Below are 20,076 nucleotides of genomic sequence, written 5' to 3'. Positions count from 1 at the left end.
GAGAAAATAGGCAGTAGAAACAAAATCAGGATATGCTATGTGAGAAAAAAATCTATTTTAAATAAAAGAAAATAGTTTTCCTTTCTATTGAAATTTTTTATAAAATATATTTTGATCACGTCCCTCCCTGCAACTGTTTCCAGACCCTTCCCACCTCCCTTTGTACATATCCACCCAACTTTATGTTCTCTTTCTTAAAATAAATCTATAAAAATGAAAATTGAACCAAAATGCCACTAAGATTTTTTTCAAAAATGCCAAAGCAAAAAGTTCACAAAACAACTATAGAGTTCATTTTATAGAAACTAACTAGTACTGGGATGCCTTGAACTGCTATTGGTATGCTGAATGACACTCTAATGGAGAAAATAGATTTCCATTTGCCAGGAGGTATCAATTACAAATAGCTTCCTGGCTACAAGTAGAAGCCCATGCCCTCTTTCCCCTCTCAGTCCTGAGACTTGTAGCTTGAACCTGCGCAGGTCTTGTGTTTGTTGTTACAGTCAGTGAGCTCCTAGGTGTAGCACTCTTGTGTGTGGAAGATATGGTTTCATTGTTTCCATCACCTCTGGTTCTTATAGTCTTTCTGCTTCCTCTTTTGCACTGAGCCTTGAGAGGGATGGCTTTGAAAATGTTTCCAATTAGGACTAAATACTCTAAAGTCCCTCAATATTTGCCTGGTGTCTAGTTGTGAATATCTGTGTTAATTGTCATCTACTGAAGTAAAAAGTTTCTCTAATGATGGCTGAGCAAAGCTCTGACTTATGGGTGTAGTAGAACCCCATTAGGAGTAATTTTATTGCTGTGTTCTTTTAGCAGAATAATTGTAGTGGATTTTCCACTTGTCACATGATCTATGTAGTCTCAGGTTCTTGGCCATTTCAGTAGTGCCGGGTATAGTTTCCATATCATGGAGAGAGCTGGAGAATTAAATAGGAGGAGGATTGAAGAGAAGACATGGAAGGGGGAAATACAAGGAGGGATATATATATATATGTATGTATATGACTTTTATATATGGAATCTAAATAGAATCATCATATAATGGGGGAGACAACTCAACTAGACATCTTACGCCATCATACAAACCCTCCAAACCCTCCAGTGCCATGGATGGGTATTCCATTATGGAATTTTTGGTCAATAGGGTTTTGAGGAACCCTTTCAAATATCACAGACTATTGGCAATGCTATTGGTTGCTCTCCAACACATGATGGTAAGATCCTATTGCTTGCTGAAGACAATGCTGACTTGTGTCATCCATCATGGAGAAATTGAGCCTAACTAGAAGCCTCACTCCTGCTCACTACCACTAAATGGTGCTCTCAGGTATTTTGCACACTACAAGGAAAGAAAGATTATCATGAATATTGTACAGCTACAACCCATACAACCTACAACAATGACCTGCCTTGAAAGATATAGTAGTGCAGAGGTAGAATAAATGTTATGGAGTAGCCAACCATTCTTTTCTTAGATTTAAAATTATTTGTATTTTTTGTGTATCAATATTCTGTTTCCATGTATGTCTGTGTACCACACAGTATACATGACCACACTTGTATGCATGGTGCCAGTGGAGGCTAGAATACAGCATCAGATCCCTGAAACTGGAGTTAAAGGTTTTTGTGAGCTACCATTTGAATGATAAGAATTGGACCTATGGCTTTGAGAAGAGCAGCCAATGAACTTAGGAACTATGTCAGCTTTCCAGCCCTAATTATCACATTCTTAACTTTTATAAAGAACTATATGATAACTACATTTGTATAGATTTTTTATATTTAGGAGTTTTATGTGGATAAAGTCTCAGAATTACAAAGTTTTGTGTAAGAGTATTTTAAAGCTCTTGAGAAATTTCAAAGTACTTTATAGAAATATCACTGTTTTAGAAAATATTCAATCTCAATCTGGGCTTTAGCCCTATCTTCGATCATTCAGTTCCTGGATAAAAGACACACAACTTTATATTTATAATAAGCCTTAATCAGCACTAGAACTGGGTGAATATCTATCCTCTGTGCTATTAGAATTTTTTTTCTATCATCAACTCCATTTTATAATTTGTCATATTCCATCTGGGTAGCTCTTAGGTACAATTGTCTAGCTCTCATGACCATATTTTATGACTCACCTACTGCATGGTGGCTTCCTTCTCTTTCCACCTTCTTCCCTCCTCGTGGTTCTTCTCTGACCCAAAGCCCCACTTATCTCAATTATGCCAAGCTATAGGCTGTAGACATCTTTGTTTGACTAATAGTTTTAAATTACGGAGCAAGGTCACATTGTGCATGTGTATTCTTTGGTTCCTAGGGGCAACCAAGCCTTGGGGGCTAGTATTTGGTATTGTAATACATAGCAAAAGCCCAAACCTCAACACTTTCCCTTTTTAGTCCAATAAAAAGCTCATTTTCTCTCACATATAAATTGAATACAATTACAACAATTATGAAAAATGTAAGGTAGGACATACATTTATAATGTTCAGCCCATTTATATTTGGTGACTTAGATAAAGTATTCTATCATCTATCCTATCTTGGTGAACTTAGAATTCTGTATCTAAATTAATTTCTCTCCTAATTTGTATTATTAACCTATAAATATCTTCTTAGATCTAGCACATATTTTAAATGCTAAGTAACTTAATTAATTGTGAGACTAATTATCTAGTCTTCACCCCATCAGAGACCTGAGAGAGATGTAACAAATATTAATTGAGTATGCAAGAACACAGCATCCAAAATTAAAGAAATGACAGATACAACTGACTGCCTAGACAGTCCTCAATATTCTTTAGGAAGTTGAAGCACCTATCTCCAGCCTTCTGGCCCAGAACATCTGAAAGACCTTAAGTGAAGCAGGACTTATGAAGGAATACCTTAATCTGCCTTGGCAGAGTTTAGCTGTCAATGATCCTGCATCCATTTGCCCTTTTTGGACAGCATTTTGTCTGTATTAGAGCATTTCTTGCTCAGAGGCTCGTTTGGCATAATTGAAGCAAATTAGCATGGAGGTTACTGATGATCATCATGTTCTTTGAAGTAGGGGTACTGTCAGGAACAGATTTGCCTCACAATCAAAAAATCTTTTAATAATCAAATAACTTTAAATGCCATATTCTGTGGATCTCTGAACAAGCAAATATTGCCTTCTTTAGCTACCTATTATCTGTCCATCCCAGGATATTTATTTTTGTGATAATATGGACTAATGTCTTACATGACTATGAGTTTGATTGACTATTAACTTGCATTATTTAATTATCCTTAAACAGTTTGTAATAGCAGCTATTAAGAGGATTGGAACTAAACCTTGTATATTTAAATGAGTTGTATCATGATATTGATACAAGAGTTGAAACAGAAAGATATGTTATACAAAGTAATCTTAAATTTTGTATCAATATATGAAGGTTTATACCAATGAAAACCTTAAACTTGTATCAATATACAAAATTTTATATCAGTGTAAGAAAATATGACTTCAATTCTTCATCAAATATCAAGATTGTACGATTGTAGCTGTAAAATGCTTCTGTTTAAGAGTAGATTCAATAATCCTTCCCCATTGGTCTAATTTCTTCTAGTATTACTATATTCCACCAGGAGAATTCTTTTTTTTTAATTAGGTATTTATTTCATTTACATTTCCAATGCTATCCCAAAAGTCCCCCACCTGCTCCCCCACCCACTCCCCCCCACCCACTCCCACTTCTTGGCCCTGGCGTTCCACTGTACTGAGACAGATAAAGTTTGCAACGACCAATGGACCTCTCTTTCCACTGATGGCCGGCAAGGCCATCTTCTGATACATATGCAGCTCGAGACACGAGCTCTGGTGGGTACTGGGTAGTTCATATTGTTGTTTCACCTAAAGGGTTGCAGATCCCTTTACCTCCTTGGTTACTTTCTCTAGCTCCTCCATTGGGGGCCCTGTGATCCATCCAATAGCTGACTGTGAGCATCCACTTCTGTGTTTGCTAGGCCCTGGCATAGTCTCACAAGAGACAGCTATATTACTATATTCCACCAGGAGAAATCTTTATTTAACCATTTAATTATTAGATTTTGCAATAGTATTCCCCTGAATTATTATGCATGCTAAAGAACAATATTCAAACATTCTTTCTGACTTTTTAAAAGAGATTAATACTATTTTGTAACAATTAAAAAATTCAGATAAAACTATTTATTTAAATAATAAACCTAAGACCTGAATACTTGATTTTTTACTTAAAAATTATTTTGAAGTATAAAATAAGTTAGTAAACCTATTAGTAAAATTAAAAATCCAAATACCATACAGTTAGACAAATACTATCTCATTCTTCCAACTAGTAAAGAAAAACTATTCACAGAAAGTTATCAAAATAAAGTGGTTGCTAAGCCTCTATGTAAGTGAATCACGTCTAAAACACTTGTTTCCTATTTCTCAGCTAAATAAAATTATGAAGATTATATATGTGACTGAATATAGAATGTCATATTTTTGTCAAAATATGAAAAAATCATTTGTCAGATATTAAAACAATTCCATTACCTCTTGCCCTTGAACTTTTGCTGCTAGCTTAACATCTAACTGCCCTTTCCAGAAGACAAACTTAACAAAAGTGGTGAGAAGCTATTAATAGCACCATTCACTCTTCAAGTTCCTTTGCCTCCCCCTACCATGCACTCATGGCCTCCCTTAGGAACGCACTTGAGCCAGATGGCCTTCAGTCCAACTTCCTGTAAATATTCTATTTTTACTGATAATAATTAAAAATACTAATTTTGTCTTCCCTGAGGCCATTTGTACAGAAACCTCTTAGTGCTTCACAGACACTAATTAAGCCTTAGGAACGTGACATCTTTTCTAGTCTCACTAAATGCCTAAAATTCACTATTAAAGCATTTTCTGAGATTAAGCTTAGATGGCAGCAGAGGTAGGAGTTTGGATTCCTTTCCTCCATCTATACTCTAGAGTATGTTCATGACCTTGGGGTGAACTCAAACTTCTAACTATTCTGAGCTTAGCACCTACAAAGAGATAGAATTCAACTTCCTTCTTCAGGGTGGTGATAACTTATGTCAAATGGCTACCTTAGGCTGACCACTTTGCAGATCTCGAAGAACTACTTGATGCTTAGATCTATGTTTTTCAAACAGAAAATACTTATTAAATTAGGTCTTAACTTTTGGTTCTTAACCTCCAAAATGCTTGGACATAGACTTCATCAGGTCTATCAAATTGGGAAGTGTGTAAAAAAAGGCATATTGACCTTCATTAATCTTTATTTAAAATATTTCCTTTGACAACTAACACCACAGTCATATTTGTAGAATTTATGACATTATTACCAATAAAAAAATCAACAGTATATTTCAAATCACTGTACATACTTTAAAATAAAATAATGTTTTTGTGCATTAGTACTTTGTGGTTGGGCCAGTATCTCAGGTTTTAATTGAAAAATCCATAGATTACTGTATTGTGTATATAAAATATTTAATAGCTATATTTTAATCAAATAGTTTTCTTTTATAATCTAATGAACTTTATGCATCAAAACATAGTTCTACTAGAATATACATTCTTCTCAAATATGCATAGAATATTCCCTAGTATAGACCATATGTTGGGTCACAAAACAAGTCTCAGTTAATTTATTTATTAGCTTTATTTTAAAATAGCTTGCAAACTAATATGAATATCACACATCAAAACTAACCGTACCACAAATCTGTAGAACTCAATGAATTTCTGTATAGTTAAAATAGTCACTTCCAATTAAATTTTACACTTTCAGTATAGAATAAAGTGTATGCACGTATCTACCAGGAACCAAAGCCAATGTAAACAAAACAGTGACAATAACAATAGGAACAACAACAACAAACCACCCATGAGAGATGTGGAATTAAAAAATATTTGGCTAAAGCTCAATAAATTTAATTTTATTTATTTACTTATTTTTTATTAGATTTTTTTAGATATTTTAAAAATTTACATTTCATATCTTATCTTGTTTCCTGGTGTCCCCTCCGAAAACCCCCTATCCCCTCCCCTCTCCCCCTGCTCACCAACCCATCCACTCTTGCTTTCTGGCCCTGGAATTTCCCTATACTGGGGCATAAAACCTTCACAGGACCAAGGGCTTCTCCTTCCATTGATGACCGACTAGGCCATCCTCTGCTACATATGCAGCTGGAGCCATGAGTCCCACCATGTGTTCTCTTCTCCCATGGATGACCGACTAGGCCATCCTCTGCTACATATGCAGCTGGAGCCATGAGTCCCACCATGTGTTCTCTTCTCCCATGGATGACTGACAAGGCCATCCTCTGCTACATATGCAGCTGGAGCCATGAGTCCCACCATGTGTTCTCTTCTCCCATGGATGACCGACAAGGCCATCCTCTGCTACATATGCAGCTGGAGCCATGAGTCCCACCATGTGTTCTCTTCTCCCATGGATGACTGACAAGGCCATCCTCTGCTACATATGCAGCTAGAGCTTTGGCTGGTGGTCTAGTCCCAGGGAGCTCTGGGGGTACTGGTTATTTCATATTGTTGTTCCTCCTATGGGACTACAAACCCCTTCAGCTCCTTGGGTTCCATCTCTAGCTCCTTCGTTGAGGACCCTGTGCTCCATCCAATGGATGTCTGTGAGCATTCACTTCTGTATTTGTCAGGCACTGGCAAAGCCTCTCAGGAGACAGCTATATCAGGCTGTCAGCAAGCTCTTGTTGGCATCCACAATAGTGTCTGGGTTTGGTGGTTGTATATGGGATGGATCTCCTGGTGGGGCAGTCTCTAGATGGTCATTCCTTTGGTCTCGGCTCCACACTTTCTTTCTTTAACTCCTTCCATGGGTATTTTGTTCTCTCTTCTAAGAAGGATCAAAGTAGCCACACTTTGGTCTTTCTTTTTCTTGAGTTTCATGTCTTTCACGATTTGCATCTTGGGTATTCCAAGCTTCTGGGCTAAGATCTACTTCTCAGTGTGTGCATACCATGTGTGTTCTTTTGTGACTGTGTTACCTCACTCAGGATGATATCCTCGGGATCCATCCATGTAGAATTAAAAAAAACCATTTGGCTAAAGGTGTCTCAATAAATTTAAAAGGACCACTTAACCTTACAAAGTAGCTTCTTTAGCAGCAGGGGGTTAAAATTCCAAATCACTAACAGATGTCAAAATGGAAAATAGATACAAAATGGAAAGCAGACTAGGTGTTGGAGACAGAGAAGAAATAAAGGAAATCAGAAATGTTCAGAGAAGACTGATAACAAATTAGACCATTGTCCTATCTTAGTAGACACAGGAAAGTCTTTCCTCATGGTTAAAGTTACAGCATTCAATGATTGCATTTGTGAAAACAACACCTCAAGTCAAGAATGTAGCATATCCCTTCCAGAATCAGAAAAAGAAGAACAAAAGCTGAAAGAAGACAGGAAACAATGCACTGAAGTGTAGATAAAGGAAAGACCACATGAAAATATCAAAATCAGACACCGAAGTGTGATTATTTAAAAACAGAGCAGTGAAACCAGAATGTTGAGACAATAAACCTTCCATTGGACTGTGGCAAAAGAGAGAAACCATGAAAAATGTAAAGTCAGAAATAAAAACGGTAATATTATTAAACCCAGAGCAAAATAAAAGATTATCAGAGACTATATAAATAACTGTATACCCACACATTAGTAACTGACATGAATAGGAATTCTTAGAATTACACAAAGTGAAAAACTTGTGTCAAGAAAAATTAGAAAATCTGAACAGATCTATAAAAAGAGACATTGAGAGATTAAATCAATAATTAATCTTTCCACAAACAAAAGTTCTGGACGAGACATCAGTAAACATTTCTACTGAACAGACTAAAAACGTACTCACTCTTCTCAAGCTCTTCCAGGTAACATAACTGGAGCAGGCATTTTATAACGTTTTATAAGGCCAGTATTATAGTGATGCCCAATCCAGGACAGAAAAAATAGGGCAATATTTTCCCTTAATAAAAATAAATTCAGACATAATACAGGACACATAATACAGCTGCATTTTGCATTACAGCAATGAAGGATCCCAGAAGAGTAAGAAAAACATTTTATTTGCAACAGCATCAAAAGAATAAAACGAGGAAGAATAAATTACACCGAAGAACCCAACAACTTGAAAAATGCACACTCTAAGATATTGCTAAAGAAAGATGAAAACATCCAAACAAAGAAAAGATGTCCCATGTGTATGGTTTGGAAGACTTAACTTCATTAAGATGGTGATCCTACCACTACCAGCAAAAAGACAGGGCATCAAGTGAGAGATGGGATTGCCATCCCACGGTCACATCTCTGACCCATAATTATTCCTGTCTGAAAGAACTCCAGGGATAGAAATGGAGAAGAGCCTGAGGAAAAGAAGGTCCAGTGACAGGCCAAAAGTGGGATCCAGCTTAAGGGGGGGGCTCTAAGGCCTGACATTATTACTGAGGCTATGGAACACTCACAAAAAGGGACCTATCATGACTGCCCTCCAAAAGACCCAACAAGCAACTGAAAGAGTCAGATGCAGATATTTGCACCCAGCCAATGAACAGAAGCTGCTATCTCAATTAACCTGGACCCCAGAGATCTCTCAGACACTTAGATCACCAACCAGGCAGCATACACCAACTGATATGAGGCCCCCAACACGTATATAGCAGAGGACTGCCGGGTCTAGGTTCAGTGAGAGAAGATGCACCTAACTCTCAAGAGACTGGAGGCCCCAGGGAGTTTAGAGGTCGGGTGGGGTCAGGGGAACATCCTCATGGGAGGCGGGGGGCGGGGCTGGGGAAGAGGTATGGGATATGGAACAGTCAGAGGGGAATTAAATATGGAGTGTAAAAAAAAAGAAAAAAATAATAAAGATGGTGCTCCTAACATAACTTACATACTGACTGTATTGTGGTCAAAAGTGCACCTCCCCCTTTTCTAGAAATAGTAGAACTGCCTAGACTTAGTTCACTGATAAAGCATTTCCCTAGCATGCAAAGTCCCAGATTTGACCTCCAGTACTACAAGAACTAGAAAAACAGACTCTAAACAGGTTCTTAAATTCATGTAGAAGCCAAATAATATTACTGGTCAAGTGGATGAACAGTCTGAATTTAAATAAACCCAAAGCAATCATAATCAAAGTGGTAGGCTAGTGACAAAAAGCTATACAAATGAACCAGTGAAAGAGTCCATAAATAGGCTCCGAAGTCCATGTTTAGTTGATCTTCAACAAAGGTGTTTGTTGGAGGAGAAAATGATCTTGGGTAATTGAACAACTGTGTACATGTGTTGAAAAGAATGAAAGGAACTCTGTCTTCTACTGTACAGGAAACAGCTAAAAAGAGAATAATAATGTAAATAAAACAGTAAAATCACAGAATTTATAAAAAATATGAACCTTTGATTTATCAGTGGATTCTTAAATGTGACATAAAAGTACAAATAACAAAGTGAAATAGATAAATTGGACTTTTAAAAATTTAAATAATTTTGTACACTAAAGAATGTTTGGGACCTTTAAGAACATACCTACTTATGTCATCTCCTCAAAGAGATGATTTTGTTTTCTCCTTTCCAAATCTCCCTGTATTTTACTTCTTTCGCTGAGTTTTGGGAGCAGCAGTTAGATTGCAATTGAAGCATAAACAGAATTGGGAGCAAATCATGTTGACTGGGTCATGATGTTAGATGAACATACTCGATCTTTCAACATTATATATAATGTAGATGTAGGTCTTGTGGATGCCAAAAATTACTTGGCGCAAGTTTCTGTTTTATCCTCATTTCCTCCCTTTCCTCTCCCTCCCTCCCTTTATTCCTTCCTCTTCTTAGGTTTATTCTCTGTTGAAGTCATGAACTGATGTTGAATTCTATCAGATGCATCTGACATATAAACTGATTTTCGTAAGTCTATTGATGTAAAGGATTACAGTGATTGACTTTCAAATGTTGGCCAGCTGACAACTCTAGAAAAAGTGTACCTGAAAAACATATTCTGTCACATACAACAGAATTTAAGTTTCTCAGCACTTTGCTGAGTACTTTTATATCTATAGCTATTGACGTAAATTTTAGTTTTGGGGCAAGATTGGGTTTAAGGTTATCAAGAAAGTATTACTCTTCCCCTGTATCTCAAAAGACTTTGTAAAGGATTTTTGTGTCTTAGATTTTGAATTAGTATATGCCAATTAAAACTGGTTAAGGGGCTTGAGAAGGATAAGTGGTTAAAAGCACTGACTGCTCTTCTAGAAGACCTGGGTTCTATTGCCAGCATCTACATGGCAGCTCACAATCAATTTATAACTCCAGTCTTAAGGGATCCAATGCCATTTTCTGGTCTCCATGGAGAGCAGGCACCCATAAAGTACACAGACATACACATTGTCTTACACCCATACACACAAAACAAGCAAACAAAATTAAAAAATAATTAAAGGCAAAAAATAACTCTATGAGCCTGGAATTTTACCTTTTGGATGTGTATTAGCTAGAAACTCAATTTTCAGAATAGACATTAGGCTATTCAAGGCATCTATTTTGCTTATGTGAGCCTTGGCAGGTTTTAAAACATTTCCCTACAGAATTGGTTCATTTAATCTGAGCTGTCAAATTCATCAAATTTTATTGATCCTTTCCCCACGAGAGAATGCTTATGATTTTTCTAAAAATTTCTCTTCTAAATTTCATTGATTTTTGGCTTTTTTGCTCAGTTACTCCAGCTGTTTATTTACAGTTCCATTTGCTCTCATTTTCTTACCTTGTAAAAGTAGAGACAAAACTTTTGATTGGACCTTGCTTTTCTAACACAAACACTTAATGTTATCAATTTCATAGAGTCTGATATGATATATTTCTATTTTCACTCAATTCAAAATATTTAAGTGATTTCGTCATTTACCAAGGGATATTTTAAATATGCTCCTTTATTTACAAATATTTGTAAGTTTCTCTTTAAAATCTTTTTAATGAATTATTGCATTTAACTGTTACAAGAGCTTATTGATTAAAAATAACTATTTCAAACTCTTTGTGTTTTCTACTTAAACTTTGGGAACTATTTTAGTCATACCCAGTATAATTTTCTTTGACTCAAAAAAAAACATTCTTGGTTTTCCTTTTAAAAAGTCTAGAGTTGTTTCTCCCTCAGAATCTGGTTTGTTTGTGTGAGTTTGATATATACTTGAAAACATGTTTTACTTTTATTGGTAGAGAATGCCTTCCAAGTGTCTCAGATTTCTTAGTAATTTTTCTTTCTAATATTCCTGAGAGAGACACACAGTAGAACCAACTAACTATACTTACAGATTTGTTTATTTACTTGTAAGCTGTTTTCTTTTTTCATGAATTTTGAAACACAAGTCTTATGTACATCCATGTACCATGCTGTGCCCTCCAAGAGAATTGACTGCTTCAGCATTTAGTAGGATCTTGTGTTCCTCACACACTTTATGCCATGTGATATTCAATTTTGCATTCATTTAGATAGTCAGCTTTATTTCAATCAATGATTACATGGTATGTATTTTCTTTTATATAGATGTACATACATATGTTTCTTTATAAAGTTAATTTCTTTTAGATAATATGAAGTTAGTTTTCTAAATCAGCATGATTACTGGTCTTTTAATAATTGTGCTTAGAATGTCACTTAAATTATGTTCAATTATTAATATTATTTGGCAGTTAAAATCTTCCACATTTGTCTTTTATTTGTTCTATATTGTATTCCTTTTTTCCTCTTTATGCATGGTAACATTACATAAGTGAGTATTATTTATAGTAGTATTTTCACATCAGATTAAATATAGGGCATTTAAAAACACCTTTGCCATTGACATACGATTTGAAACAGTAATTACTTTCTTCAATCTACCTGAAAGCTAACAGGATGATATAGAATGCATATGATTCTCATGAGTATACACTCCCAGTTGCATTGATGGTGTATTTCCTTTAGACAGTCCTTTAGCTTGTAAGGCAAAGCTTAGCCCACTATGTTCCACAGACCAAAAGAACCAGGCACATTTTGCAAACAGTAAAGACTATTCAAGAAACCCTGAAAAAATTCAGGGAAGCTGAGTGTTTGAAACCTACTTTCCATACTTATCAAATATAGCTTCTAATTTCTGGGGAAAACAGAGCTTCTATAATGACAAGAAGGGGTATTAAAGAGGAAAGAGTAATTTGTGTATTTGTATCATATAAAAACCTTAAGATGAAAGTTTATGTATTTGTTAAGGATCCATGGACATCCATTTGTTAAGTTCATCATTTGCTGCAAACCTTGACAAATGGGAGGATCCCATCTACCATTCCCATGCCCTCCTCAGAGAACCTCCTCACAGGAGGCTGAGATGCTGAAGGAGGGTGTGCCTCTCTCTTTCGTTCTGTCTTTGATGCCTGACAATTAGGCTAGCCCCTTTATGCAGCTGTCATATATGTTCCTGAAATGGAATTTCCCACCTTATACTCTAGTACAGTGCAACTGAAACAAATCAATGTCATTTAGCTTGGCTACCGCAATGGCCTTGGTAACATGTGCAAGACCCTGTCACAAAAGTAAAAGGAGTCCAATGATGGTTATTGTGCAAAGAAGGCATCACAGTAGTCATGCAAGTGACATCTGAAGAAGAAAGTCTACTGAGGCAGAAAGTGAGAGAGACTATCATAATTAGTTTTGCAGCTGTGCCGGCAGATTCTTGCTTTTATATAAAACACTGAAGAACCTTGGGATTGGAGAACCTAAATCTAATTCAGGATATTCTGCGTTAGAAGTATAATAGTGATAAGTAATGAAGGCTGATGACAGAGATGAGAAAAATGAAGGCAGAAAGGAAGCTAATGCATGATGAATGAGCTGGTGCATTGGACTGGACATTTCCTTAGTCATCAGCACTTCCTGCTTTCCTCTGACTTGGCTTTGGTGGTTAACCAAGGTGCAGGAGCCTTGGTGAATGTCAGCGTGTATACATGTAAACCGTGTGCAAGTGGGGCCACAAAGGAGTCAATTTGGTAAGCATTAGGTAAGAGATGCTAGGAGCAGAATCAGAAGGAAATAATAGGATTTATGGTATGTTTAACATAATTGGGAGTTAGCATCTAACCAAGAAAAATTATCACAAAAGCCTCTGAAGGAAAATTTGTCACCTTAAAAGGAAGTATTTTGACTATACCTCCACTTGAAAACTTCTCCATCCAGACTCAAATACTTGAATTAGTCTGAAGTTAAAACCATTATGAGAATACACAATTCATTTTTTTTTTTCTCTCTCTCTGCAAGTAGAAACTGCTGAATCATTATTTACGGAATTTACTCCTCAAGGAAATTAAAACATTTTCATCTTAAAGTACTAAGGCATCTTAGTTAGAATTTTATTGCTACAAAAAGACAACATGACCACAACAAGTTTTATAAATGAAAACATTTAATTGGGTTTGGCTTACAGTTCAAAAGTTGAGTCCATTATCATTAAGGCTAGTGGCATGCAGGCAGGCATGGTGCTAGAGGAGCTGAGAGTCAGACAGCAGGAAATGAACTGGTCTGAGCTTCTGAGACCTCAAAGCCCACCTCTGCAATGACACAGTTCCTAGAACAGGGCCACACATACTCCAACAAAGCCACACCTCCTATTAATATGCCTCCCTATAGGACAAGCATTCAAACACACAAGTCTATGGGGGCCATTCCTACTCAAACCAACATAAAAGGAGATTGAAGAACAAAACTTAAATAAGACTTCTGTATTTCATTAAGCAAAAATATATTTTGAAAGAACCACACTATTCATATTATAAATATGATTCAAAATTAAGGGATATTGTTTAGTCATAGCTTTAGAATCATTGGCTCTTTCTGGATCTGAAACATGCCATTTTCTCTCCTATCTTACATTACCAGATCTCTTGGTTCCCTAGCTTGCTGACCACAACCCTTGAAATTTCTTAGCCTCCATTGCCACCTAAATTATTTTTTTTGCAATAAATCTCTTTATAAACCCATAATCATGTGCCAGTAATGAGGATATGTTCTGAAAAAAATTATTGGTGATTTTGTTACTGTTTTTGCATCATAAAGTGAATAGGCAGCACATTGCATAGGTTAATGAGTTAATAATTACCTCTTGACATCCTCACACACATGAAAGGCATGAGGCTACAGCCAACATAACATGACAGTGCTTTATAATAAACATTTTTTAATTAATAGAGGGAGTATGCTCTAAAATAATAATGATGATAAGATAGTAATCACAGACTAGTTAAATGCCTTAGTGAGTAAAGGCACTTGCCACCAAGCCTGATGACCATTCCTGCGCTCCATTCCTGAACCCATGTAGTGGAAGGAGAGAACTGACGCCTACAAACTGTACTCTGGGTTTAATATGAGTGCCATAATATGTACACACATTTACATTACTATGTACACATAAGTATGTACACATGCACATAAACAGGTTGGTAAATATACAATATATTGTCATGTATTATCATTATCAAACATGTAGTCTACATAATTTTATATAATTCTATTTTCAGTATTGTTTTGTGATTGGCACTGCAGTAAGTATATTTATATAATCATCATGAACTTATTAGTAATGCACTGTATTATGCTGTTGCAGTGTCCATAATGCCAGTAGTTGATAGAAATATTCTGCTTTATTATATTTCTTTAAAGTGCTTTATTTTGATTTTATAAGTAATATTTACACTTATTTATGTAGGGCACTATAAACTGTTATATGTGTATATCAAATTGGCATTTCTTCTATAATATTTTCAGATGACAATCTTATATAGAAAGCTCTATAGATTGAGATGTTACTATGCTATAAACGTTTTCAAATACTTCCTATTAGTTATTTTGTTTTCTTCATAGCTTGACTAATACAATATGTATAAGTAGGTTAATTGTATAATATAGTCCTCTACAATTTATATATTTTTAAAAAGTTAGTGAATGTGAGACTTAGTCTTGATTGTCAACATGAAAGAATTCAGAATTATATGAAAATAAATCTGAATCTATGTCTGTAGAGGATTATGTAATAGATTAGATGAACTGAAGTAAGGAAATCCACCCTAAATGTGGGTAGCAGTAGCCAATATGTTGGAATTCTAGTCTGAAGACAAAGAAGAATGGGAGTGGCCCAAAAGACTGCATCTCCCTCTGCTTCCTCACCATGGATGTAGCTTCTGGCTCCTGCTGTGATAGACTGCATCTCATAGAACTGTGAAATAAATCCTTATTTCCTGAACTTTTCATGGCCCCACCCCCTATTTTTTGGTCATAGCAACATGGTAAGTAACAAATACAGTGAATAACAAACAGGTCAGTGTTAAATATGATAATTATAGAAAGTATATAATAAACAGTAGCATTTAGTCTCTGGGAGGAGAGCTGACCTGTAAGACCCGTCAGAAAATGAGATTCCTAAGAAAAGATGAAACAGTCACTGGAGACCATCTTCTACATCTTATCAGTTCCTGTCCTGCCTTCCTTCTAAAATAGTGAGGACAAAAGGGGCTACTCACCACTCAGCAGTAGACAGGAAAGCGATGGTATCTACGATCTGTGTTGGTTTTTTTATGAGGAAGATGTTAATGTGTCATGACTTGTTTAAAAAGAGGCATACGAAGTGTAGATAGAGGAAAAGATAGCAATATGACCATGCAGGCAGAAAGGATGTGATACAGCCATAATTTCAAGAATATAAGTAATCACCAAAAGCAAGAAGAGGAAAAGAAGATTCTATTGACAGCCTCAGAGAGGGCAAGGCCCTGCTAACTGTCAGAAGCTATCCAGAAAAGGCTAAAGGCATGCATGGGACTTTTCTGAAGATGGTTTGCCATTTTGCATGGCCAGTGATGGGTGATATATGAGACAAGGTCCTAAGAGACTTCATGCCAGGATTGCTTCTTGCTACTGACATGCCTTTCCTGTCATTATTACATAGCCTAATGATTCCCGAGCATCAGTCCACACTATTGGGCAGATTTTTTTCAGATTGACATCAAAATGTACTGTCACGTAGTAATGTTGTGTAGACAAATCGATGATTTCATAATTCCTAATAGTGATTTTAAAAAACTCCTAAATTTATACAAGTGATTTTGAACCCTCTAAAAGTTGCACACAGGGCTCTGTCAGCATTCACGTGTCATGGGCTAATTGCATTAGGATAAGAAAGCAGGCATAGAACAAATTTACAATCAAGGATAACATTCCTTCTAGGTTAGCTGTGAAATCATTCTCTGGTAACTAAAGATCATAAACTAGAAGATGACAATTTAGTGTTGATGTAAGAACAGAAAATAAAATATTGACTAGTTTATCTATACAAAACTTCAAAACAATAAGATACAAGGCAGATGATTTTTCTCTTGACAAAAACATGTTAACTTGTGACATAAAAATTATTGCTTTAAATTCTAATCAACTTATGGGTCTAAAAGATGATAATCAATGTTTAGCCAGGTACTTAATGGAAAGATATATAAACATTTCTGCTGTAACTATTGATTTATGACATAAACTTCTCTTTTAAACTTACTATGAATTTATAAAATGTAAATATGCTCAGAAAACCATGTGATCAATTGTCCTCAGAGAGTATAAGAACTAAGAACCAAAATTAAATGATAGTGAAGTTTTCTTCAGCTTAATCCAGAATGTTGGAGCTTGCTCTATGGATATTTATTCTATCCATCAAATATGTATATGCATGTGTATGTATGAAGTTGTTGGAGCTTGCTCTATGGAGCTTTTGCTCCATCCACCAAACATGTATATGTGTATTTATGTATGTATGCATGTATATAAAATCAATGGAGCTTATTTCTCTGTTTCATTCAAATAAATAAGTATTTTCTGCTTGTGTGAATCTTCTCTTCTACTTCTTTTATATTTCTTTTCTTCTTTTCTACTACCAAAAGCCAGAGTTGGTCCCTGGCAGTTAATATCATGGTTTGGGCTCAATAAATTGATTTTGATGTTATCTCCACGTATGTTTAAAAATAAAATTGCATAATTCAGTATCCAAAAAATTAAGTAGACAGACAGTGAAGAAAACAAAAAAGTAAATACCTTTTTACTTTTTAACCAGGGTTACCAACCTTTAAACAGGACAAAGCTCCTGGTAACATGCAGTTATATAAAATTTAAAGATTTATTTTTATTTTATTTTTCTCATTTTTATTGGTTGAAATTTCATGCAATGAATTTTGATCATATCCACTCTCTTGCTTATCTGCCAAACTTTGTGTCTTTTTTTTCCTTTGTAAAACTGACAAAATCCAATTTGTGTTGCCCATTACTCAAGGATGTGTTGTCTTAAACTGGAACCTACTGAGGCTCACAGTGTTAAAGAAACTCTCTCTCTTATACAAACTATCAATGGCTAATAATTTCTCATTTAAAGTGTGTGTGTCATGCTGACCTCTCTTCTCCTTGATGAGAATTTTGTGTGGCTTGAGTTTCAGTAAGTCTTGTGCAAGTTGCCATAACTACTCTGATTTCATATGTTCAATTGCCACGCTGTGTCTGGAAAATGGTTTTCTCATAGTCACCCACTACCTCTATTAGTCTTTTCACTCTTCTTCCTCAATGATCTTTCCATCTTCAGAGGAAGAATATTAAATAAATTTTGCCATTTTGGTCTGAGAATTCTATAGTCTCTTATTATCTTCTGCAATATGACCAGTTGGGGGTCTCTGTGCATATTATCATCTTCTTTTTTTTTTATCATCTTCTTCAGTATGAAGATTCTTTGATGAGCATTGAGTCACTAGTCTCTGAATATAATAATGAGTTATAAGGAATAAGTTTAATCCTGTGCCTATTTGTCAGAATAAAACTAGCAATAAGTTCTCGAATAAGTTCCTGATAATCATGCACGATATTGATTTATTTTTGTGCAGGTAAACTTAAATCTAATCAGAAAGTCATTGGTTACACCCATAACATCTTTGCCACTAGTATAAAATAGTCAGCATGTCTTTTCAAGTCAGTCATTATTATAGCTAACAAGGCTCATAGTAGAGTATAATTAAAGATTACTTTCCTCTTCCATGGCATGTATAGCATCTTCTAGCATTATGACAACTAGCCAATAGAGATGAAGCTTTCAGGTGAATAATTTCAGCCTGTAATATTTGGAAATAATCCAAATGTCACTGTAACAAACAGTATCCTCCACTTAGGAATGTCATTAGAATTAAAGGAGTTGATAAAATAGATGATGCTTTGTCCCTACCAAAATCTCTATAGATAAGTCATTTAGTCCCATCTTACTTATCATACTATGAAACTAAAATTCAAATTGTAGAAGCAAATAAATGATATATTCTCATTAATGAATTCATACGATAGGTTAGGTTTCCTATATGTCCAAACTAGGTGTCAGGAGAAAGAAGCAAGAAAGGACTAGGAATAAAGACCATGAAAGAATGATCATTATAAAGTCCTGATTACAAGTCACATGCAGAAAAGCTCACACAATGATTATAATTCATGACCATGTCTCAAGTCTGAAGAAAATGCATATAAACTTAAAAATGATGAAAAAGATAGATAATCTGGAAGTTCTAGGAGAAAATGAGCTGTTCTTAACTATAAAGACAGAATGAATTACCTAAACATCTTCAGATGGATCTTAAAATACTTGCCTAATTGGAGGATGTTTTCTCATCCACAGATCTACTCTCCATGCACTCCCTCCTTATGCATATCACACAGCTATTGGTAAGTTGTGTTCTCCCTATGTTCTTGCCTCTGGCTCAGCTCATTGTGAACAAGGAGGTTGTCTGAGGATCTCTTTGTGCTTCCATGTTATGTATTGCTGTAATGGTAACTTCTTTGCTACAAAGACACTCCCCGTTTCTCTACTTTTCTGGAAGATTAGAGGTAAACATATAGGTAATGAGGTGGGGTTTTTTTTAGCTATTACATTATTTGCTCACTGAGTTACTCTAAAAGAGGGAGATTTACCACATGAGATAAAACAAACAATGTATTTGTTTTTCTTGTTTTTTAAAGGTTTTAATGGAAAACAATTGTGTTGTCTTGTTAGAAGAGGGTTTGGCTTAGCTCTAGATCATAAAAAGCACCTAGGAAGAACCAGGTTGAAAATAGGTCAAAAGAATAGGATTTTCAGTGAGCTGGAGAGATGGCTCAGTGGTTAAGAGCATTGTCTGTTCTTCCAGAGTTTAATTCCCAGCAACCACATGGTGGCTCACAACCATCTGTAATGGGGTCTGATGCCCTCTTCTGGTGTGTCAGAAGACAGTAGCAGTGTACTCATCTATACATAAAATAAATGAATAAATCTTAAAAAAAAAAAGAATAGGTTTTTAGGAGAGTGGGATTGGAGAAAAAAAATTCATCATACATTGACTAAATTAAACCAGTTGTACCACATATATTTTATACTGTTAAATTAAAAAAAATATATAAGTAGCAACTGACCTTGTTCTAACACATGAGGTACAAGTATCTGTCACTTTTAAGATGAAACTAATAACAATAGCATTTCAGTTAACTTCCCTGGACACTGAATTTCTCTGATGTTTCTTGAGATAAGATGGGTATCTACACTTCCTCACCCCACACACATCTCAAACTAGCCAGCCGCAAATTCAAAGCTGTGTTTTCTTTTCATCATCATACTAACTTGTTTACCAAGAGTCAGATCAGATCAAAGGGACTGAGAAAAAGTGTATGGTGGTGTGGGCCTGGAAAGACCTGTCTTATACCCAGCTATGCTGACTTCAAAGCCAAAGAAATTAAAACATAATCTTCTTTCCATCTCCTTTTATTATTTTCATATGCCTTTTGGGGGGATCTCTCTTAAAATATTTTCATTAGACTTTAGATTCAGAGACGGTTTTGTAGGATCATAAATATTTTAGTGTTATGGCTAAAGTTAGAAATTACTCATGACAACTCCTCTTATTATAACAATAAAGATAAAATTCAGAAATATCAGATAACTGTTTTATCCAGGCCACAGAGATGGTTGGTTGTCACAGTACAAGGATTATTCCAGTGTTC

The 20,076-nt window shown here is 35.5% G+C and overlaps 1 protein-coding gene and 1 long non-coding RNA gene across 7 annotated transcripts in view; one reads left to right on the top strand and one right to left on the bottom strand.

The window, feature by feature from the left end:
• Kcnn2 (potassium intermediate/small conductance calcium-activated channel, subfamily N, member 2) overlaps positions 1-20,076 on the bottom strand; it is a 417,138-nt gene that overhangs the window by 195,851 nt on the left and 201,211 nt on the right. The gene's annotated exons all lie outside the window — the stretch shown is intronic.
• Positions 1-20,076, top strand: part of Gm31907 — an 80,029-nt gene that overhangs the window by 20,256 nt on the left and 39,697 nt on the right. For 4 of the 5 annotated variants that reach the window (XR_877374.1, XR_877378.1, XR_877377.1 and 1 more), the window contains one exon: positions 18,722-18,768. The exons of the other annotated variant lie outside the window; for it this stretch is intronic. This is a non-coding gene — a long non-coding RNA (predicted gene, 31907). The remainder of the gene's footprint in view (positions 1-18,721; positions 18,769-20,076) is intronic. 5 annotated transcript variants of the gene reach the window in all.

This window comes from Mus musculus, chromosome 18 (genome assembly GCF_000001635.26).
Source record: "Mus musculus strain C57BL/6J chromosome 18, GRCm38.p6 C57BL/6J".
Classification (NCBI taxonomy): Eukaryota; Metazoa; Chordata; class Mammalia; order Rodentia; family Muridae; genus Mus; species Mus musculus.
Note: the sequence above shows the minus strand (reverse complement) of the source record. Positions and strands in the feature narration are given on the sequence as shown.